The following is a 24,503-nucleotide window of genomic DNA, read 5'->3' as shown; positions in this document are numbered from 1 at the left end:
CAAGTTGAGCTGTTTATTAAGTCTTGCATGAGCTACTACCACTTTTAATCCATGTATATTACTGAAGGTTCACAAAGTACCACATGAATTAATTCAGGCTTTTTCATGCATGAAGTTATTCATGAATTCATGATAATTCATGTACTGCCATTAACTCAAAAAGGACAAAGTACCGTGTTTGTGTATCCAAAGAGAGATAACGAGTGTGTGAATGTGGGTGTGCAAAGAAAGATAGAGGCATTTTATGGAAAAGTAAAGTGTGTGTTACTGTGTATGTAGCGTGAAAGAAAAACCAGGAGATGTGAAGTATACAGTATGTTACAGTAAAATATACACCATACAAAACTCGGACATTTGGCTAAAAATTTTAATCCTTTTTTAACCTGTGCTGGATTGTTAATGGCACAAGAGAATTTTAACTTTTACCAGAACAGATGTGATGCAATAGGACACTACACCAATTTGAATGAGCACAAAGACCAATCTGTACCAGCTCACTGAGCAGAACTGCTGTGTTTTTTTCCTACATTCTTATTTGACTTGGACATGCAGTGTTTGGCAGACTTGAGTACGGAAGAAGCCCCCACACCTACACCTCATTGCTAAAAAACAGCAATTGTATTAGTTAACGCATTTTTTCAGCTATCAAACAGAAATGTACATAGGCCGGAGCAATGGCTACATGCTGAAGAAGAGTGAAACATACTCTCTGATGTTGAATAAGCATGCACCACTGTTTGAGTATAGGCCAAAAAGGGCAAATAAGGGCAACTCTTGAAAATAATATAATCAAGGGCCAGACATTTTTAGCTTATTAATGCGCTTTTATTGAGAAGAGTAAAATATCTTTGACTGTATTACTGCATGTCGCTTTTTGTTGACGTTTGTCCAATTTTTTTTGTCATTTTTTCGTCGCTTTCTCTGACATTTATGTACTTTTTTCAACGTTTGTTGCGTTTTTGTTTACACAAAGCCCTTCAAAATTCAGCCAAAAGGTTGCTTAGCCATCATTTGGTTTAGCAAATCCAGTATAACAAAGATTAGATTTTTTAAAGCTTAGATTTTTTTTTTAAAGTAGGCTACCACACTGACCAAATTCTGGTTTGAGTGTCCCGTAATTGCACTTCGAAAAACACTACCTGTCTTTTTGGGTTTGGCGCACAACTTGATTGAATTTATTGTGAATCTAAAGGGATATGCGGGCCGGATTAAAACCGAAAGCCGGCCTGGTTCGGCCCGCGGGCCTTGGGTTTGACACGTGCTTTAAAGCAGTGGTCTAAAAAGATTTTTAGGCCAGGAACACCTTGAGACCGAGGACAGACTCCCTACTACATATATTGTATGCAAATGAGTTGCATATTAAACCGGGCTGAGTTGATGAAAATAAATGGTCATTATTTAAACATGATGTTTTAATGTTAAACATACATGTGAAAGGCACAGGGAATCTTCAAGCTTAACTGTACAGCTACCATAGTGGATGGCTTACCCACAGTAAACTTATCTTCAATCTGTGAAACTTATCTTCTTATTGTTCTTCTGTTTTTTTAGCTAATTTAGCTCTTGATATGTTGGATTCATTAATTAATGTACGTACAGTATATTTTCAGACATTTTCAAGGTCCCCTGTTAAGGATCTCTGCTTTAAAGCAGTACAATATCTGCGATGACTGAGAAATGTAACAACAGACTTTCTGTTGCTAATGAATGCAAAAGATGAACTAGCTCTTTACTTTTGCTCTTTTCCATAGATTTACACTCAATACCAAATATGGTTGGGCAACTCATGGCCTCAATTTCAGGTTCAGAATAATGCTTTCATACGGAGGCCATGTGTCAGGGTTACTAGAGGACAATGAGATGTGCTGTACTCGTCACTACTCTGTTTACTTTTCAATCAAAACACTGATTACGCACACGCACACCACAGCCCGCCAACATCCCCATCAGCACTAGTGTACACCGCCAAAACACACTACATAGGACTGCACACATACATACACAGTATGGGAAGATACACACACAGCGCCACTCGACTATCAACAGGAAACATCTTTTGCAGAACAGGAAGTGCTACTCTCAAATTGGAGGGTGTGATTCTGTGAGAACTGTGTCTCAGCCAATCAGGGAGCTCTTATTTTAAGGGTAGGTATAAAAGGAGAGGGGCTGCTCTGCTAATGGTCAGATCGAGGGTGACATGTGAGTGTGTGTGTGAGTGAGTCAATGTGAGACTCTACTGTACATGAGTCAACAGCATAGCAGCACAGCTCATGATCAAACTCCAGACTTACTCATGTTGACTGTACATTTGATCTTAGGCTTTGAGCACATATTTTCGATGAAGTAATGCATTCTGTGTGCAGAAATGGAATTTATTGTAATGTATTCTCCTAAGGTTGAGGAAACAGACTGGTGACTGGAAGCTTGCAAATTTAATCTCCTGATCATAAGGTGGAGAAAGTGAGAGAACCGTTGTTGGCAAAAGGCCATTTCTACATCCATTTATGACTAACTCAGGGCCAGGTTTCACAAATATTGCGATTTATAAGACAGAACCATGCTGTTTTCAATGGAAAGTGCTTTTAAGTTTGTATGATGCGGCCTAATGTTTATTCTCTGTACCCCTGTCTGAATTATGGAATATCTAATACCATAACTCGTTTATGGATTTGCTTGCTTAGGGATTGTTGCCGGCTGAAATTTAAGATATTTGAGACCATCAATGACTGTCCATTGTCCCTGTTAAAAAATACTAAAACTGTTATATAAATGCATAAATCTGACGGAAATAATGCTTCACATGTGGAGTAGAAATGGTTTCAGTTAATATCTATAATTTTGTGTTTAATAAAATAATGTGTTTATATTGTATTATGGACACAAAGTGACCAGCATTTGTTTATTATTATACTTGACATTATAAAGATGCTTTAAAAGGGCTATAATAGTTGTAAAGCGTCACGATTATTCATAAGTTCTTCTATCTATACTTACAGAGTTTGTTTTTATAATGCATTATAGAGACATATTTCATAGAAAGTGTTACAGACCTACATTTTACCATAGAAATACAAACTGTTGACAGTATGTTTTGTAGCTTTTTTTGTCTATGGGGACAAATGTAAATACTGTGAGAACAAACCGAATTTCATTCCTCTTTATTGTATTAAGGTGAAAACAGAAATCACATAATATAAGGGAATACAACCCAAATTAAATTATAGTTATAACATTACAGCTACTTATAACATCATGATGTAATGGTTTTGAAGATACAGTATCTGGGACACAATGTGGGTCATGAACAAAATCCTTGTTGACTCTCCTTTTTTTGTTTTGTTGTTGTTTGTTAAGACAACTTTTAATGATCTGTGTTTACATCTAGTTCCAAAGCCCGAAGTAAGGCGCAGTCAGGGAGTGGAGGTCAGGGTATTGGATGGGCAGAACTGTCCCAAGGGGTGTGTGTATGGTGAGATCACATAGGGCCTCAGGCCCAGGGGCCTCGCATGTATTACAGGTATTAGTACTATCGCTTAGTATTTTTTCATTGAATCTGCTTTTTAACCAACACATACTACTCAAAGCCTGAATTTGATGCCTTAAACCTTACTGTGTCACGGTCATGTAAACACATTTCAACATATATACAGTATTTCATTATTAGTGTTTTCTGAGATAAGATTGTCCTGCAACATCCTTTGAGGTAATCAACTGATGATAGAACTAATTCAAGTAAGGGGGAAAACATACACACATATATACCTACATATATACACACAGACATACATACATACATACATACATACATACATACATACATACATACATTCAGTACATACAGTACATACATACATTCAGTACATACAGTACATACATTCATACTGTACATACAGACTGGATTACTGCACCGCACTTCTCATTGGGATTCCTAACAAGAGTCTGCAGAAACTGCAATGTGTTCAGAACAGTGCTTCAAGGATCCTGATGAGAGTGCGAAAGTACGACCACATCACACCCATTCTCCACTCACTTCACTGGCTTCCCGTTTCTGCTAGGATTGAACATAAGGTCTCAATTCTCACCCACCAGTGCATCTATGGAAATGCCCCCCCCCCCTTACCTGAAAGAACTACTCATCCCTCTCACTACAACACGATCCCTCCGCTCAAACAACTCCAACCGCCTCCTACTTCCCAGAACTAAGCTCAGCACCATGGGGGATCGTGCATTCTGCTCTGCCGATCCTCTGACATGGAATGCCCTCCCTGACCATCGAAGGGCACCACAGACTATTAAGACTTTTAAAAAGGACTAAAAACATTTCTTTTTAGCAGAACTTATGAGTTTTAACCTTGCACAAAAATGTTGTTGCACTATTTACACTATTTTGACCTTGCTTTTATGATCTTACCTTGTAGCACTTTGCGATTTGTTTAAATGTAAAGTGCATTACAAATAAAATGTATTATTATTATTATTTTACATACATACATAAATAAATACATACATTCAGTACATATATACACTACCGGTCAAAAGTTTGGGGTCACTCACAAATTTCCATTGAACTACATTATAGACAGAATTCCAGCTGAGATCAGTTGCCTTGTTTTTTTTAACCAGATTACATTATGTGCATACATAATTGCAAAAGGGTTGTTTAATGTTTTCTTAGTTAGTTTTTTAAAATAATATCAGATTAGTAAACAAAATGTGCCTTTGGAACATTGAATGAATGGTTGCTGATAATGGGAAATGTAGATATTTGATAGTCTATAATGGAGTGAAATGGAAATTTGTAAGTGACCCCAAACTTTTGACCGGTAGTGTACATACATACATACAGTACAATCAGGACATACACACATACTGTACATACATACATACATACATACATACAGTACATACAGTACATAAACTTATACATACATACTTATCCATTGTACAATTGTCGAAAATCAAGATAATGGTTGGTGGGTTGACATAATGTTATACATATAATTAAACTGTTTTAGCTAAGTGCAATGCTGCCAATTGGAGCTGCAAAGTGTATGTTTGCAAGCCTGAAAAAGAGCATACTGTATGCTGCTACTGTCATTTACATGTTGTGCATAGCCCTTTTAGATAGCATTTAAAAAGGCTTTGAAAACATATTTTCTCAATTAGCTTCGTATGCTATGGACCGGGTTTCAGTGTAGGCTGATTAAACCACAGCTTTACTGTGTGTTACTGCATGTGTTTGGAGGATTCAACTGACTTTGCGCGCACACACACACACACAAACACACACATACTTACAGACTTCTCTTTACATTCCTCATCCACTTCAGATGAATGTTTCATCAAACTGGCTGATCTAATTTCACTTTAATGTTTTAATGTCCGTCATGTTTGTGTGTCTTTGTGCTCCACTGAAAACAGCCCTGTCTGAGATAAATAAACTGCTCTGATGAGAGGTAGAACCTGAGGTAAAAAGGCCAGCGCTGTGCCTGACTGGGAATTATAGTGTGGGGTATTGGTCCTAAATCTAACTCCATCTGGAGCCACACTACAAACGATTTAGCACTTGTAGACATGTGGGAACCGGTTCACATGATCTAGATCTAGATTTTCAAATCCTATCATAGGAAATATCTGCGTGTATAAAATGCATAGACTGTACAACATAAGGACATACGTAGTCTCTGTGACATCACACATAGGTTTCTGAAGAGACTAAATGAAGCTCAAAGTGGGCGGGGCTAGGTGGCTGACCTCAGCTAATTATTAATTTCAATTAAAAAAATGCATAGTGTCAAATCACAACAGGGGTTATCTCAGGACATTTTAGAGCTAGAGTAGGTCTAGACCACACTCTTCAATTTACAAAGACCCCCAAGAGCAATCATTTGATGCAACAGTGAAAAGGAAACGCTTCCTTTAAACAGACAGAAACCTCTACAGACCCACAGCAGTTGGTGTGACAAACAGTGGTAATTAAATTAACAGTAAAGATAATAGAACTATGAATAGAAATAATAGTAGTAGATGTGCAGGGCGTAGCAGGACATCAAGCAGGACCAGGGAAGTAGCTGCAAACTCGATATATGTGCCAGCCCAATCCAAGGAAATGTGCAAGGCCAGATACCTGAATTCACACAGATGGAAAGAGATAGGGGCTCAATGTGTAAAAGGAAGTCCCCCCATTTTTCAGCACCAGGAGTTGCCGCCTGATCAAATGTAGCACAAACACAGGGGTTTGATTGTCAGTTAATAACTGAGCTAGAATTTGAGAGTTTGAAGTAGGAGGTCCCGTTGACTTTCAAAGGCAATGTTAGGTTACAGACAGTTGGAGCTTTCAAGGCCTGGATGGACATGATCATGAAGACCTGGATGGACTGGATCCTGGTTGAATCATCAGAACACAAGACCAACAACTGTGTTAGAAAATATCTGGTTTGTTTAAAAAAAGAACGTCAAAAGTCCAAGCATGTGGGCATTAAAACTGAAGGGCCGATGTAAAATATAAATATAGCATTTCAGTAACAAACATCCAATCACCATGTTCAGAATTTCATTGCAAATGCCAATAATGTTGAAGTTACACTCTTGAAACCTGATAAAACGTTCAATCGGTTTAATAAGTTTACTTTCACATTCTGAATATTCAATTTGCAGTGACAAAATCTTCTGATTCAACACTCAGACTGAATAGGATTGAGTGAAACAATACCCTATACCCACCCACCTCCACAAACCTATTTCACGATCCTATTTGTGAACTCGGCAAATACTATAGTGCTCTTCTCTCATGCTTGTGGAGCCAATCCGTCCAAACCCTACAGAATAAATCTTACACTGTGAGAGATGTATTTTCCCACACACGTCTCCTCATCTTCTTCTTGTGCATGCGTTGTTCTCTTTACTTTTGAAAGTGTATTTTTTGTTTTTGTGTGTGGTCGTCTAATGTTGGCTGGTCTGATGTAACCTCAAAATACAATGAGAGCTGATGGGATGGGATGCGTTCCAACCATGCTTGGCTGTGTTTCAGAAGTGTTAAAAGCTGCAGGCGTCACAGTGGAGCGTTGCTCCATGCACATCTCTCATCAGCCAACCTCACTGTGATTACTTGTCTACTGCCAGTGGCTGATGCTCAGAAATCACTGCAGATCCCAGGCAAACACAATTACAGAGGGGGGGAAATCCAGAAACTCTGGTGCCAGCTCTGTGTTTGTGTGTGTGTGTGCATACACTATATGTTTCAGGGTGTGTGTGAGGTCATTTTATTACATGCTTCCAGTGCCAGCCTGCCTCCCATCTCTGCCATCCAAGTTAGAAAAAGTACCTCTAGGGGCTGCCAGGAGTACCAGGGATAGATTAACAGAGTTAAAGAGAGCTGTGACGCACATCTGATGAAAGCTCAAAACACAAACACACACACATGCAAGGAAAGGGCTCTCACTATGTCAGGTAGGTTGCCAAGTAGACAAAGAGTCAAACAGTACCAGAAAAACTATCATCACAATGCATGCATTTTCATGTGCATGTTAATGTGTGTGTGTGTGTGTGTGTGTGTGTGTGTGTGTGTGTGTGTGTGTGTGTGTGTGTGTGTGTGTGTGTGTACATAGTTGTTGTTGTTTGCATCCCGAAAAAGTAATTAAGCCTTTTCCCTGAAGACAGACAAGGAGAAGGAAGAGAAACGTTAAAGAGGATAGGACAGGAAGAGAGGAAGTAAAAGGATAGATAGGAGAGTAGAGGAGTCTCCCAGAGCCAAAACCGAGATAAAGCAAAGCCTGTCAATGGAAAGCCTTCACTCCCTATTAAGCCCCATTGTACCAAGATTTGGTTGCAGTTCCACCAGAGTTCCACTGGGGGTGATTGTGATCCAGTGCAAAATGAATGGGAGTCTATGGAGCTACACGGCTGAATTTGTCTCTTTCACCTGATTGTCGTTGAGAAATCTCCAATCTGATTGTAGTTTTTGCAAGTTCAACATGGATTATACTGTAGGTCAAACACTGAATGAACGAGTACTTATGTCCTTTCAATTTCTTACAGGTTGAGTTGTTGTTGCCCAGGACACAATGAATGCTGATTGGTCAATGAAGGACTGAATTTGACCGGAGGTCCCGCTTGATAGCATCCGAAGGGGAACCAGACTGTCTGAGTGAATATTTCGGCGTGGTCTTTAAAACATTAGCAAACCTCGTTCTATCATGTCTGTTGACAGGGCGAGCCTGACCTGTCAGCTGTGTTGTTGATGCCTTGAGAGAAAATAGGAAGTGATTCAGAGCTTGTCGTAAGGCCGTATTGCCGGCCATATGATATGTGTGATGTCATTGAGATTTTAAAAGGCGTTTTAGCCCAAAAAAAGCAACTTAAAAAAATCTAACATCTAGCAGGGTTATTTGTCATAGCCTCCCCTTTAAATTACTAGACAAAAAATGATTTTCTGAGAAAAGTGTATTTTGAGTGGTATAGATCCATCGAGTCCCATTCATTCTGGCTTTTGACCACCCCCAGTTGAACTCTGGTGGAACTGCAACCAGTATCGCAAAGTGTCGAGAGAGTGGAACTTCTTCGCTTATTAGAAATTCTGTGGATAAAGCTATCCAATGGGAGTGTGTTTAAAAAGACTGAGCTCAGCCTTGGCTTTGGCCTAATTTGCGTAATTAGACAGTGTTTATTTTTATCAAATGTGTTCAAGCCTAGAGTGTTTTGCTTTGTCCTGTTGGTTTGGGTTTTGCCTTATAGATGATTGATGGCTTATGGGTCAAGACCTTTGCAGGATTTTTTTCCATGGTTGTTACAGCCTGGACCAAGGCTGTCTAAAATAGACCTGGTGTGTGGAAAATGGAGTTCTTTATGGGAGTGACCTCCTCTCTTTATCTCCAATCCTTGTTTTTCTTTTTTACATTTTGAAATACTCTCAAATATTAGCTGCAACATTATATATATATATATATATATATATATATATATATATATATATATATATATATATATATATATATATATATATATATATATATATATATATATATATATATATATATATATATATACACATGTTTTGGGACATAATTAATAGCAATAAAAATGTGACATTTTAGTCACCCACTTAAACAGCTGAGATGTTGAAAGTGCCTTCTGTAGTGTAAAAAGGCTTGCTTTCTCCCTTTTCATTAGGGACCTGTTCCCAACATTAACAGTGTTTTGTAATATTAGTGTAATGTTTCAGTTTATTTGATACAGCATCATTTGATGTAAATTAAATGACATATGCCTGTTTAATTGGTTTATTGGGTTCAAAATGTTGGCGTTCTTGTTCTGCCTGTTATGTGGGGGATGTTCATGGAGCACATGCAGGTTTGCCTAATTAGATACCAGTAGTCTATACCGACAACGATTCATTTAGGGGATCGTTCAGGTGCAGGAAGATCCACCGGATGTCCCTCATTTTTGTCTGGATGTCCATCACCTTCCTCTTCCTTTGTGTTGGCATTCTAACCTCTGGTGGATTTCGGGGGACTATGGTTAACTGCTCCTAAGATCTCTGGAGGGTAAATCCAGACAGGTAGCTAGACTATCTGTCCACTTAGTTTTCTGTTGCACAAATATAACTAGATAGTATACTATAGTTGTGAACATACACATGCTCCACCAAAACAAGTACCTTACCGAGGCCATTTTGCAGAGGCGCCGGTGCTCTGTCCGGCACAATGCAAAAAGCCGCGGTCATGTCGGACAGTTTCCAACAGTAATTTTTCAGTCTTAACAGGAAGTCACAGAAACACTTAAATCCTGTTAGGTCCCATGGATTTATTAAACAACAGACTGTAGATGATCCCTAATCTGAACAGATTTAGTCTCTCTGACTTCTAAACGTCACTATCAGTCACACGACATGGGTTCTGTACAGAATATACCATTAAATCAGACAAATATCATTTAAATTCTCTCCAATTCCCAAACAATATAATAGGTTATATAAAACCTCATCATGTTGAGTTGATTCTTCACCAATTGACTGTTATATCAGCTGTTGTTTTCCATCATGCGCTGGGTCTTACAGTTGCTGGAAAGCAACTGCGGCGGTTATCGTTTCCCACGTGTGCATCAGACGTCTGAGCAAGTCGGGATCAAGTCAGACACAAATATACCCAGCATGCATTGGGCAGCTATTCTGCACAGGCCTGACTCATCTCGAACAAGCCTTATGTCAGCAGTAGCAGAGCTATCTTAATGTAAAGATATTTTCCGGATCCAGAGTGTTAATGTTGCTTTTTCAGTTTAGCTGACCCTGTAGTTAACCATGCAGGTGGTAGGTTCCAGTAAGCTGAGGCTGAGATGTTAAAGTTCTTTCAGGAAAAAACATCTCCTTACTATCTGTTAGCTGCCTGTCACCAGAACACAGTGTAAGAAAAATCTCCTCACTATCTGCCAGCTGTCTGTCCCCTGAACACACTCAAAATATTATGTTAAATTACATCAAAAACAGTGTCTGTAGCTTTCTGTGGAGCAAGCGAGGATGAGCTGTCACAAACCACAGTAAAGTTGGCTTCACATTGGAAGTTCAAACTCCACAATAGATTTTTTCGAAACTGTCGAATATCTAACGTCCAATATAAAACCAGCTTTACCACGGCCTGTCACAGGAAGTCTGCTGCGGTGAGTGTTGGCCCTGCATCCCGGCAAAGACCCCCCCCACAGAGCATCTGAAAGTGAAGTCAGTTTTCCCTAGTGAAGTGAAAACACACGTTAAATTTAAAGTTAACTTTATAATGAATGTAATGTATGCCAAAGGTGAGTCAGCATCAGCAACAGTGTGTCTTTTACGTTAGCCAAAATTAAAATCGCTCCCTTGTGATTTGTAAGAGCATTTTGCCCTTTGATATGTTTTGATTTTAGTAAAGTCAAAAACAGAATAATACAAAATATTAAAAACAGCCATGTTTGAATTCATAACGTTAATGTTTCGGTGGCATTACGTTACAACACACTACTTGAGTATTGTTGCCTAGGGCACATGAAATTTGGTTTTCTGGCCCTAAGAGGAAAAGAGGAGGAGGAGGAGGAAGAGGAGGAAGAGGAGGGGCAAGCTAGCTTTGTTTTGTTTGAAAATACTTTGAAAGTCAACGAGAAGTGCCGTCACCCAACATCAATTAGAGCACTTTTAAGTGTCCTTCTTTAAATCATTTCATTTTCATATTGCAATGTTAAACAGGTTACACTCCCATAGTTACATTAAAATAAATAAATAAATAAAAATGTACAATGGTACGCAACATAGAAACTTAATTTAAACAAAGCTAAACCATACAAACGATCAGACTTACAGACAAAGGGGGTAAACAAACCAAACATAAATCGTCATCTTCTATTTTACACTGAGATATGTGGATTTTACTCATCGGGGATCACTTGAATTCCAGTTGCAGCACCTTTTAATATCATATAGTCCTTTTCAAAATAAAACCTATAACAGGGTTCCATACAGGAATAAAAACATTCATGTCTCCTTGGAGAACTTGTGTAAGCCTTTCGATAAGGAGAAGTGAGACGTTATCCAGTCAATTTGAAACAGATGGTTTGACATTGTCTTAACGCTGTAGGATTGATAAGCGTGTACAATACCATTAAAGACTAAGGATTCTTTTGTAACTTTTCAGTTCAGATGAGGCAGCATGTCGGCCTAAAATACATTGTAGGAGGGAAGCTCAATAGGAAAATGTATTAAGGATGATACTTGGTACATGCTTCTTACACCTTACACATAAACCCAAACCATCTTTGCTCCTAAAATACGGAGTAGTTTGCAATTTATATATAATCTTAAACTGAATTTACTGAATTTGATTTGTAATTGATTGTAATTCCTGGGTTTCAATATATATCCCCTTGATTGAGTATGTTTTTTTTTCCGGTTATAAATACCACCGTTTTTTAATTTCTCAAGCTTCCTGTGCAGCCCTGTGTAAAAGTTCCCAGTGCTCCACCACCTTATCCGCCTTTGCATGAGGTGGTGGCGTGACACGCAGATATCACTTGACTGACAGGTCAAGAAACAGGAGCAGTCAGAAGATCAGACATAGAGGAGGTCAACCCCCTAACAGGGTGTCTGTGATCTTAATCTTGTGCGAATTGGCCATGTCTGTAATTTGTAAAGTAAAATTTACCTCGCAAATGACCTTCCATATTTTGCTGAACAGCAATTTTCCTTTAATAATCCACAAATCTGTATTATGATGGGGTCGGAAGTTATTTTTTTAATTTTATTAAAGATGTTGTGGGCACTTCAGCCTTTACAGCTAGATATGAAAGGGGAAAAAGAGTGGGAAGAAATGCAGGAAAACATCACAGGTTGGACTCAAATCCCCTGGACCTTCTGCATCGAGGCATACACCTCCGTGTATGTGCGCCTGCTCTACCAACTGAGGTAACCCGGCCATGTTATTTTTCTATGTTTTTGTTTCCTGTGCGCCTTTTTATCTCTTGAGAAGACAGATATGGGATTGCTGGGGGCTGTGAATGCCACCTTTCATGGCCTACCTAGTCTGGACCACATCTTGTCCAGACACCTCCGTCCCCGAGTCGCTCCCTCGCCCGAGGGCTGACGGAGATGGTGTGTGGGTGCCGCCGTGGCAGGGATGGTAGGGGATGTGCGTCTGGTAAACTCTACCGAGCCTGGCTCAAAAAGATACGGACCCCTGACTCAAGTGTGGTGGCCTCGCCCTGGTCGTCCTTCCCGGCCCTCCAGGTACCCAACTCTTGGGGTACAGATATGTCAGTAAATTTGAGTAAAAGCATGCTCCACCTATCCTGGAACTCAGATTTGGGCTGCTAATTTTTAACTCACACAAAGCCCCATATGATACTTTTCCCATGCAAATAGGGCTAAAGTTAAAATGAAAACCATAGAAAACTGTCTTTGTTTATTAATTTTTCCAAAAGTAAAAGTAAAAGCTCTTCCCCAGTTGTGCGTTATACACTCATTTAGCAGTTGCTTCAGACTCATCAACAAATGGTAAGACGACTAAACTTCTGTTGGGAAGGACAGATGCTGAAATCATCAGACAAATTCAAGGAACGGCAGGAGACTCGGTTGTTTATAATCAAATTACTAACCTGATCAGCGTTATCCTCCTCATGTCCTGCGCTCTCCTGAGGGAGAGGGGCAGGTCTACGGTTTTGAAATTAAGTTTTATGTTAAATAGGGCCTTATTTTATCAGTTTACTGTGTAATGTGTAGGTAGATCTTTTACAGTACATGTTTGTGTTAGGAAATAAACAATACCTATACAAGTAGTTATGAAAGTAGTTGATATAACTCTTGTCATGGATTGATACTATGACTTAAATTGAATTGAAATTAAATTGAATTGTTGTTTTAGAAGGCATGTTCAAACGTCATTATGGGCCAATTGTGACAGCCCTTCTTGTGACGGTGTTGACTTGAAACAAGTCCAAAAGGTTAACAGATGGGAGTTGGGAGCTGGTATAGACAGCCGAATCATCTAACTGCTTGTGTTCATTGAACTAATGGACCCTGATGTAAAGACGCTTGTTCTAGGGCTGGGACGATATGCTTTTGTTCCAATTCAATTCTTTCACAAGACATGGGTGCTGATTTGATTTGAATTGCGATTTTCCTTTACTGTGATCCTAGAAGGATTATGATTCGTTGAATTGGTCGTTAAGACTAGAAAAGCGCTATATCAATACAGCACATTTACGTTAACATTTACCTGGGGAAACTAAGTGGTGTGATATCTGACTGTTTGAAAGCGTGTAGCTTAGTTAGGTAGTAGTTGGGTGATATCCGACTGTTGAAAGGATGTAGCTTAATACTAGATTAGTCAAGTCTGTTAATTATGTGGATGGAATAAGACGTGGAAAAAGGTGTAAAAACAACAACAATGCAGGATACTATTTTAAAAAATCAGCGTCAGTGATCGGGAAATCAGAAAAATATCGGGAAAGTATTTTCGTGGACTCGGAATGGCATGGGAGGGACAACTGATTCTTGTATCACCCTCTAGTTCCCAGTAGTTTATAATTGAAGCTTTTCCATGACTGCTCATGAAAAACACCTTTCTCGTTCAGGGTTTAGATTTGAGTGTGTGAGTGACCCTAAAATATACGCACTTCCCTTACAGCCTATTTGATATTTTAATAGGCCTAATCCAAAACAGTGGATAGGGAGGGCAATAAAAGCATGTGAAACTAAAATAAGTCTCCGTTTTGAGCATGAGGACATGCTAAAGATATTTTTCTTATGAAAACATAAATGCATATATACCCACGTACTGTGTGGTCCATGCAGCACTCCTAAAATGGACACTTTTCCTGTTTTTTCAATCATGTTTTTGGCTCGGATCTTGCCAAACTGCGCTGAATAAAACTCAGTTATGGGGGCACACAGGGAAATGTTCTTGTGTGTGTGGCATGGGACCAGCAGTGTGTCAGGAACTGCAGAATGTGTGTCAACTGAGTGGAAAGCAGCACAGATTACCACGTGTCTGTTTGACGCTTTATGGAGCTCCACCTGGCCAGCAGGAATTTTAACTGGCTGACTGACTCATCCTTACTGACCTACCTGTCCTCCCTTTGTGGTCTTGACACATGTACACTGCAGTCACACAGCAGTGTGTATGTCTGTTCCTGTGGGAAAAATTTACATCATCAGAATGACATTTTTGCTGAGTGAGGTCATTTTACTCGTGGTGCTGATGTGGGAAATGCATTAGGTTTTAAGATACAAGGTTCAGTTTTTTATTTTGATATTGTTGGCCAAAATTTCGAGTTCATTGGGTGTCCTTGTTGACACTGTGTCCTTTAAGTTAACAAATACCAATCATTTTCTTGTAGGAACATGCACCTTGAACATATTTAATGTAGCAGAGCACTTTCCTAAACACAGCAGCATTCTAAGTGTCTGACAACATCATGATAAGGATTTATAAGAAGGTTGACGTTTCTGATAAAGAGTAAGATGCTTTTTTTTAACATAAAAACATCCGAGATATTCATTCATCAACTTCATTTAAAGGCGACAGAAACAAAATAAAACTAGGAAAAGTTGTTTTGGGTCATCTTTCTACTTTTCCAAACATCACAACTCTAGTTTTGGTTGAAATAAGCACATAGTTGACCAATTTAGAATATAAATATGTTGGCTCTACACACTTTGAAGGTATTGCTTTTTTGAATGGAGTCTGGTGGGCTAGTGAGCTTAGATCTGTTCCTGGTTAAACACAAAGGTCTTAAAGAGGTTTTATCTCTGTAGGGATGTTGTCAGACTTCAGCCTTTCAGTGGCAAATAAAGCACTTTTGGTGGACCACATTGATGATGTACGACACATGGGGTTAGATTGCAGCCCGGTCTGTGGCTGCCAGTTACAGCGTTCAAAAGTTGTTGCCATCACTCACTTAGACACAAAAACATAGAAAAATAGGGTCCAGGTTAAAAAGAATGGTAGTTACTCTTTAAGACGGAGCTCACTACAGACTTTTAAAGACGGTAATGGCTGTTGAGATCAAAATTATTTGCCACAGTTAGGGTGACCAAGGCTCAGAACCGCAAATGTTTTTTTGATTATTCAATTGTGTTTGGTTGGCAAAAAATCATATAATACCGGCCACAATTACCCAGATCCCAAAGTGACATCTTCACCATGTTTGTTTTGCCTATTAGTTCAAACCTCAGAATGATTAAATAATTAAAATCCTCCAAAGATTCTCTGACATTTCATATAGCGCCAACAGTAGGTCAGTGGTCAGCTTGGGCTGCACTTTTTTTCTTACAAGATCTAATGCATATGAAACTTTATAATTCATATGCAAGGGTGAATCTGATGTTTAACCATAACTTGGGACACCTGTCAAGATCTTGCACCAAGTAAAAATCCAACTCATGGGAGTGGTGATGGTGCAGTGGATGTTACACATGCCTTTGGTGTGGAAGATCGGGGATTAATTCCGACTGCAACAAGCTTATCATCTCCAACAGAAAACACTGCTCCAAACAACTCCAATATAGTCCATCCTTTACTTCCGTGACGAACATGTGTCACTTTATAACAGACGCTATGATGCTCCCCTAGCTGCTGGCGTGGCACGCCCTCAAACTCTGCTTCTGACTGGCTAGTAGTCGTTACCTAGGTACTGCGCATCTGCAACTCCCAACAAAGATGGAACAAAAGTGTGATGCCTCACTCTGTAGCTAAAACAAAGAGCTCAACACACAGGGTGAAAAGAGGAGCTGCAGCAATGTGCAGTACAACAAAAATATGGTGTTTTTTGAAAATCAAACCATGTAAACCTATTCTGCTACAAACTCTAAATACAATTGTGAACTTGAAAATGAGCATAATATGAACATTTTAAGGTGGTTGGGGTCAGTTTGCAGGCATTTGTCTTTTTATCCAATAGTTTTTGGAATGAGACACTTAATAAATTAAATTTGCAGTTGGTTTGGGTCTGCATGTGGGATTTGTTGACAAGATAAGTATTTAATGTTATCAGACCTATACTTTAAGGGACCTACTATCTAAATATCCCTCTTGAAATATTTATTGTGCAATTTTATAGGATGTTTATTATGCTCATGTAGATATCTACACATTTTGGTACTCTTTTCCCATGGTGTGTAAAGATGTACTTTGAAAGTAGCTGTGTTTCCATTCACAAATTTTTAGGCTTGAGTATTGCATTAGAAAAGCTGAATGGAAACGACTAAATTTGATAAAATGTCCTGAATTGTGCAAAAACATTGAAGTGGTTTCTGACTTTTGTTGAAAAAGAATTAAAACGTGATGTGGAAAGGCCTTTGCTAAATAAACTGACGTAGCGAACATTTAACTCACATGAACCATCACCTGTTCCCGCTGTCCGCGTCTTTCCAGATCACATATAACGTGACTTTGCCTTTCTGGCGATGAAAAAAGACCATGAAAAATGACCAATACTTGCGGACATGGGAGAACAAGTAAAATTTGCCCAATTGGACCACATTACTGCAGACCCCTCTCCATTTTTCTCTTGTGCCATCTAACCCATTTGGATTAAATGGTACAAGCTGACTTGTTTACTCTGTTTTCTGGCACATTACAACCATGCATAGCCTAAAGCGTTGAATCTAAAGGGTTAAACCAGTTGATCGAAACGCACCTTGTTTGCATTTCTTTTTTTGCTACATTTGAAAAAGTTCTCTTTAAATATGTTCGACAATTGAATCAAAACATAAGTGTGTGATGCCCTCTGTTCACAACCTTGTGGCAGAATACTCCATTAAAAACTTTACACCTGGAGGCTTGCCAGCTCTTCTAGCAACAACCCCTGACGCCTTCTAAGCTCCATCACAGGCAGGAGGCCATGGCGTGTCTGCAGGAGTGTGCAGAGGTAATGACACTTAATAAAATAGCTTTTGTGTCCAGCTCCCTGTGTGTGTGTGTGTGGGGGCTGGTGGGGTGGGAGGGGAGTACTCTTTGGTATGTTCCACAAGGCTTTATATGGCACCTGTTGGAGTAGCAGGAGGTGGGAGGTGGGGAAAGTTCCAGGCTCTGCGTGGAACATGTTATACAGTGAAAAAAGGCAAAGTGTGTTTCCTACACAATAAAACCACAGTCAAATCCCAGCAGTCTGCTGTCCATGTCCCGTGCAAAAGTAAAAGTCGCACCTTAAGTAACCTAAAGTTTACTGCGTAATGTTTTGATATTAATAATCATCCGCTACATTCAAGGCATTGCCAAATGAGCTGCTACAAAGCTAATTAAGGCTTTCAGCCCCACAAAACTCTCTGTTTTTCTCAGTAGGACTATGTTCAGAAGATTGTGTCGCCTGGTGACTTTCCCCAGGCAGAAATTGGACTGAAGATAATGACATCTTCTATAAAGTCCCACGGTCACAGAAGACTTGTTTCATGTGGACGCACCAATATTGTTTTTTGTCATTACTTAGAATTCCCAATGGGGACAACAGAAAGTATGTTTTATAACTTTAAGTACTTAATTGTCATGTCCAGCTCCTGCTCTTAAGGTCGTTGTCGGTACACGTTCCGCGCTGCGCACGCGCAGATGATAATCACGATGTGTGAGGATTTAAAACACTTCACAATCTGTTCCACAGTAGCGGTTTGCCATTAGCCTCTACCGGGAAGCTAACGTTTAGCTGTTGCTAAACTAACGTTAGCTTTCCGGTGGAGGCTATGACAGACTGTGCCGTATAAGGATCTGTGCAGGCAGCACAGAAACTGTACCGACGTATTAGCTAAGAGAACGGTTAGCATCCACCGGGAAGCTGACGCTAGTTTATTTAACAGCTATTTCAGCTAACTGCTAGCTGACAGCTTGATTCAGTCTAAAATAACGTTACTCACACTAAACAGTGGGAAAAGCAGGCCACATGAAGACGTTACAGTAATAATAAAAAATAAAGTATTGAGTGAGTGTAATTTCATTTTTAATAAATGAGCACAACATAACAGCTGTTTATAAAAAAATACACTTTATTATTAAAGGTAATTTTCAGTTTTGAGGGTATTTTACATGCTGTCTCAGCCAGTGATTAGCCAAATAAGCTGTTAGCTAAACTAACGTTAGCTTTCCAGTGGAGAGCACGGATCATGTACCGACAGTCATGTTTTTGTTTCAGGATTATTTTCGTATGTCTTGCCACGTCCAGTTATATTTGTTTTAAATTAATTTTATTCACTCATTCAAGACACTTTTAAGGGTTTTTACAAAGAAATACACGAAGTAAAACACACACTAGCAGCTCCAAAAAGATGAGTTTTGACATGTGATTTAGACATGGACCGATTGGTGCAGTCACAGATGTGTTTGGGGAGAGAGTTTCAGAAGGGGGGCAGCTCTAGAATGGCTCTGTCACCGCAGGTCCGGCACTTGGTCCTGAGTGGTGGAGACAGGAGGTTGCAGGAATGAGCGTGCTGCTGGAGCAGGTTGGTGATATAGGAGGAGGTGTGCAGAGCATTTCCTGTTTGAATCAATGTGCCGCTCCTGTAGCCTAGCAACAGACAGCTGTATTTGAAAAGTGATCAAAACAATAACTACAGCACCAAAATGGAGCCAGAAGTTGTTCTTTTTACTAACCATTTGGCCAACTGTCTTAAGGAGAAAGGAGAATAAATGTAAAACCCTCATGTACATTATGAGAGCTCCTGTCAGCTCACAGCAGGGCTCTTTGAGAATGACTGGCCGGGGCCAGATATATAGTTACCCCCGCAAAGCTAGCTGACGTTAACCCCACAGAGCTAACATCACCCCCACAGAGCTAGCTGGCGTCAGGCCAGTTTATGTAGCTCCTATTATCCAAAGCAAATATGAATATGTATGGCACATTAAAAATGTGCTCCATAACGCTGCCTATATTCAACAGCCACACAGTTAAGTTCATATAGTTTAAATAGCAGAATCAAATTGAAAAAATAGAAATATTGGTCGCTGGCCATTTGTGTTTGCCTGTGCTTTTGCTTGAATGCGAAGAGGCCGATTTGTGGACCCCATTTGAAAGTGCCTTTGAAATTTAATTCAATGTGACAGCCTTCATCGCGCCGGTGAGACCCAAACTATCTATGCCTCTGAAGGCTGCAGCACATGAATTGGGACAAAGCAACAGTCTTGTTTTGTATTAGGCAAGGGGGTAAGCCTCTCCTCTCTAAGTTTAGCTCCAATGGCGCCATTTTAATGCTACGAGGTCATCACCTGCAGTTAGCATCCCATTGACTGCCATTCATTTTGGCGCCACTTTGATAGCAAATAACTCTACATCTGAAGCGTTTAAATACTCTATTTGTCCATTGTTTATTTCTAAAGAAACACAACAATGTATAAAAGGCTCTATTACCTTGTATGTCACGTTACAGCTCTGTAGCAGAAGGTTTTGTAAAAATAGGCTAACGATTGTGTCATAAGCACACGACTTACAGTCGCATATCACCGTAAAGTCAGGAAAAGCATGCAAACAGTTTGGACTTACATTAGCTGTTTAGGTTTAATTACTAACATTAACTATCATGTTAGTTAGCTGTAATTGGCCTGTGCCTATGTTATCTCCTTAGACATACGCTCTCCATCTCTGCTGATTGGGAATGATTGAGATTTCTCTTGGATATAGCTACCAGAAGACTTACAACTTTCAGACACGTTGCCCACGTCACATGTACGTCTTCAAGCTCAGCTGGAGGCTGCACAGTAATGCCTAGTCATCACCGGAAAAGAGGTTCTAATAGACTTCACTGGTCTCTGTCCAGAGCAACTGGATCTGTTGGACCATTTCTTTAACTGTCTATGGTTTCAGGTCCCTTCACTTCCTTGTCTTTATCTGCTTTCTCGCCATGTTTGATTACTGCTCCTCCCCTAATGTGCTGGACCTATGTCCAACTGTCTCCACCTGCCCCTTTTCTCAGTCGTGTGCCAGTTTGTCTTGTATCGCCCGTGGCAGCGTTTTAGCCGGTTTTCCCCGTGTGCTTCTAGTGAGTTTTCCGACATGGCTTTGTAGTCTGGTTTGGATGTCTACTTCTGAGTTTTGGGCACTTTCACCTGTGTTTTTTGATACATTTTCAAATAAACAGTTTGGACTTACCTGAGAACGAGTCATGCTTTCATTAGTCCATTACCCTTTGTAAGCTAATGTCATTCACTAATGTACTGTATGTAAGTTACATTTACATTTTACAGTAACATCAGTTACTTTATTTTAACCCAAACCTCAATTTGTTTCCTAAACACAGCCTAGTAGTTGTAATGCCTAAACAGGGTCTGCACTGCGTGTGCACTGCAAGTGTGCATAACTTCTTTTCTAACATTTACAAACTATTGTAGGATGCCTTGACCACTCACCTGCACATGCTTTGTTGCATGTGAAAAATGTTGCACCCAGCCATAGAATACACAAAAAAGAGTTTTTCTTATGGAAAAAAATTGTAAATTTGTCAGTGCAGCCAGGATAAATCTTCCAAGTCACAAATGTGTTTTTTCACTGATTTTGTTGCTTTGTGAAGCTCTCAATATATAGTTTAATCAGGACATTTACTTCCTTCAGAGCACCTGAGTCATCTTCTGATCCGGGCGACCGTGCCACGTTTTGTTTATTTTAAATGAAAGCGGGGTTTTTTCAACACTGAGGTTGTTGTTTTTTTACATGCTTTTCCTGATGTTTTAATCACCCCCTTTCTGGTTGTTTTTTTTAAATGCTATAAAATTGAAATAAAACACACAAATTAAATGAAAATACTGAATTGATCATTTCTTTTACTTGTGAAGAGCGTTGTATGGAACCAGCCCCAGCACCAGCTGTTCTGGTGCTGTTAAAGAAACTTGTCGTTGCAACATAATCAGTGAAATCGCACCTCTTGTTCACTGTTCTTCTCGAGCATAGAAAAGCAAACAGATGTTTAGGGGGGTTTCTACACCTATTAAATGAAAGAGTGGAAATATGGCTTGTGCATCTGCCCCCGGCTCCACAATTATGGAGATTCATAAAACAGATCCAGGTGTACATGCAGCTTTATGAATCTGACAAATGCAATGCATTCACATTATTGTCTTTGTGTGTATGCATAGTTGTGTGACAAACATTTTTTGTTTTTTTTGCATCTGACCCCTGATCTTGTTTAGCTGTTCAGTCTCTCTCTGAACTCTCAGGCAGATTTTATGAAGAGCAGCATATTAATCAATTTTCATGCTTGAGCATTTTGGGTTATAGTTGCATTCTTGCACCTTTGGGTCAGTGGAAAGACGGATTTTAAAACAATGAGGTTTAAAAAAGCGCTTCACATGTTGCTGATTAGTTGTTAAAAGTCTTCACACTGTGAGTGCATTAGAACCATTTTGTGCAACATTTGTTTTTGAGCCTCTGTTAGGATTAGATGAGTTTTTCCATGACTACTGACTCCCCCAGTACTCTTGACATTTATACTTTTCTGTCCAACAGTGATTATTGCTTATAATGCCAGCCAATATATGGAACAAGGCCAAAACAAAGTTTTGAAATTCAAATTAAGGGTAACCTACACTATCTCAACTACCAAGTGCTGCTAATTCGGCTCTCTCACGGAGCTGTAGCTGGAGTCATGTGACCAGTCGCCTTGGTAAGTTATTATATGGATTGGTGTGCATACATTTCCGTATTGTTAGCTAGCTCCCGATCATGAGCGTGTGTCCTTAAACATGTCTGCAAACTTTTGTAGGTGCCAGACATGGTTCAAGTATTATCAATCAGGTGTAGAGGACACACTTAGAGAAAAGTACTATGCTGTTTTGACATGGCTCACTACCTCACCAAGCACTTTCTCTCTCATTATGTTCACAACGTTTTAAAAGCACACAGTTTTATTTGGATGAGGAAATTCCTCTACTAGTGTTTCCATACTTGTCAATATTGAGATTATAGGAATGGAGCAAATTGACTGATCAGCTCCAAATTCCTCCAAATAATTTCCATTATCAGGCTGTCTGAAGGTCTGACTGTGACCCCACAGAGGAACAACTCACCTAATAATATGATTATATATTGCATTGTATTGTTTATTTCATGTAATATTTGTATATGGGCATCCACATGCATTTACAAATGAATTGCATGTTTCAGAGATGTACACTACGCTGCTCTGGTGAAAATAAGATAACAGGCAAAAAGCTGTGTGTGTGTGGTCCTTAAGCCCTTAAATTAACAGTTTTTTGTGGTTATGCATTTACGTCAAATCATGTCAGCGTGCTTCTGAAACCAGGCCCAGGTTTCCTTCTGACAGTCTACTGAGCAGGGTGTTAAACAGAAATACTATGTCAAATGTGTAAGATGAATCAGCACTTCTGATAGGAAGTCAAGTGCATTTTTCTACGATAGGGACTAACTTCTGTGTGACGGTGGATTCTAAATCAGAACAACTTAACACTAAGCACTGCAGTCATTTTCTCTAGTCACTCAGTCAAAAATCTCATAGGGACACATAGTGGCGTTAACTTGCCGTCACAAACATACACAGACACCAAAGATGTGTGTGTATGTGTGGTCCAGGTTTAGCTACATTTGTGGGGACCAAAAACTGTGAACACATTATACTTATGGGGACCTGACAGCTTTGTGGGGACAAAATGCTGGTCCCCATAACGTTAAAGGGCTTTTTGAGGAATAAGACTTGGTTTTAGGAGTAGGGTTAGAGTTAGGTTATGGTTAGGGTAAGGGTAAGGGATAAGGTTAGGCATTTAGGTTTAATGGTTAAGGTTAGGGTAAGGGGCTAGGGAATGCATTATGTCAATGACTGGTCCCCACAAAGATAGCCAGACATGACTGTGTGTGTGTGTGTGTGTGTGTGTGTGCAGAAGTCGTCTTAGATGTGATGAAGGCAAGATTATACCACAACTGATTAAAATGTTTTGCTACTGTACACACATTCTCACATGTACATGCTGACTTCAATCAGTATATCTAAAAAATGTATATGAAAGTATGTGCATTCACTGTTCACTAGCAAGGACCACGCCACAACAATGTGTCAATTAAAGATTTAATGAACATTATGAATGTGCAGATAGATCAATAGCTGTGGCTGTTGTCTGATGGCTGGTCTGGGAGGATGTGTGATGGCCGGATGGACGAGACTCAGAGGGGAGGGGGGTTCCGTTTTTGCACGAACGGTTTATAGACCCCCCGAACGTTACCTAGATGAGACATGAGAGAGGTGTGCACCTGGATGAACGGGAAGGGACGAAAGGGAGGGAAAGGGAGGGTGGGTCAAGCAATCAGAGATACATGAGGCTGGCTGCTCAGCACGGTGCATGTGCTTAGGTAGGTTTGTCTGGCTTTGCTCCCAAACCTAAGTTAATTAACTTCATTAATTTAAATTGTGCTTTTGCTTTAACCCTCATTCAAGATCACTCAGATGTCACCTTTCAGAGATTTATAAGAAACATTTGATTTAGATTTTCCATGTTTTTCACACAAGTTTTTTTCAATGTCTTTATCTTTCGTGGGAAAGTGAATTCTTACTTCACCTCCTAGTAATAAACAACAGCTGCCCATGTTTATGTGTATCACAGTATCTTTATCTGCAGATTTCTGCTTCAGATGTGTGCCAACTATCCACCACCTATTGCAACACTGCAGAGGTTCATGTCCCCATTACCAAACCGCAGTTACTTGGATGCAAGGGCAACAGGCTTGTCACAGCGCTGTGGCAGGTGTGGCCTACCATTGTGGTCAGATGCAGCTGGGTTGTAGCATACTCCACATACACACGTACAATACACAAATACACACCCGTTGACAAATACAAATAGACAGAACTTCTTGTTTCACAGAATTGCTGGTCCCTGTTTTGTTTGCAGAATGTCCTAGTATGTCAAAGAATGGACAGGTGATGGTATGAAACAAGAATGGCAAATCATTTGTTTGGAATTCTCAATATGTATACCTGTATGTTTGGAATACAGTGGGTACGGAAAGTATTCAGACCCCATTAAATTTTTCACTCTTTGTTTCATTGCAGCCATTTTCCAAAAATC

The 24,503-nt window shown here is 39.7% G+C and overlaps 1 long non-coding RNA gene across 1 annotated transcript in view; it reads left to right on the top strand.

The window, feature by feature from the left end:
- The first annotated feature begins 295 nt into the window (after positions 1-295).
- The window catches only part of LOC117950573, a 29,524-nt gene continuing 5,316 nt past the window's right edge, over positions 296-24,503 (top strand). Inside the window, exons 1-3 of the long non-coding RNA XR_004657942.1 lie at positions 296-306; positions 11,082-11,159; positions 17,060-17,066. This is a non-coding gene — a long non-coding RNA (uncharacterized LOC117950573). The remainder of the gene's footprint in view (positions 307-11,081; positions 11,160-17,059; positions 17,067-24,503) is intronic.

Source organism: Etheostoma cragini, chromosome 9, assembly GCF_013103735.1.
Source record: "Etheostoma cragini isolate CJK2018 chromosome 9, CSU_Ecrag_1.0, whole genome shotgun sequence".
NCBI lineage: Eukaryota > Metazoa > Chordata > Actinopteri > Perciformes > Percidae > Etheostoma > Etheostoma cragini.
This window is presented reverse-complemented; position numbering and strand designations above follow the sequence as displayed.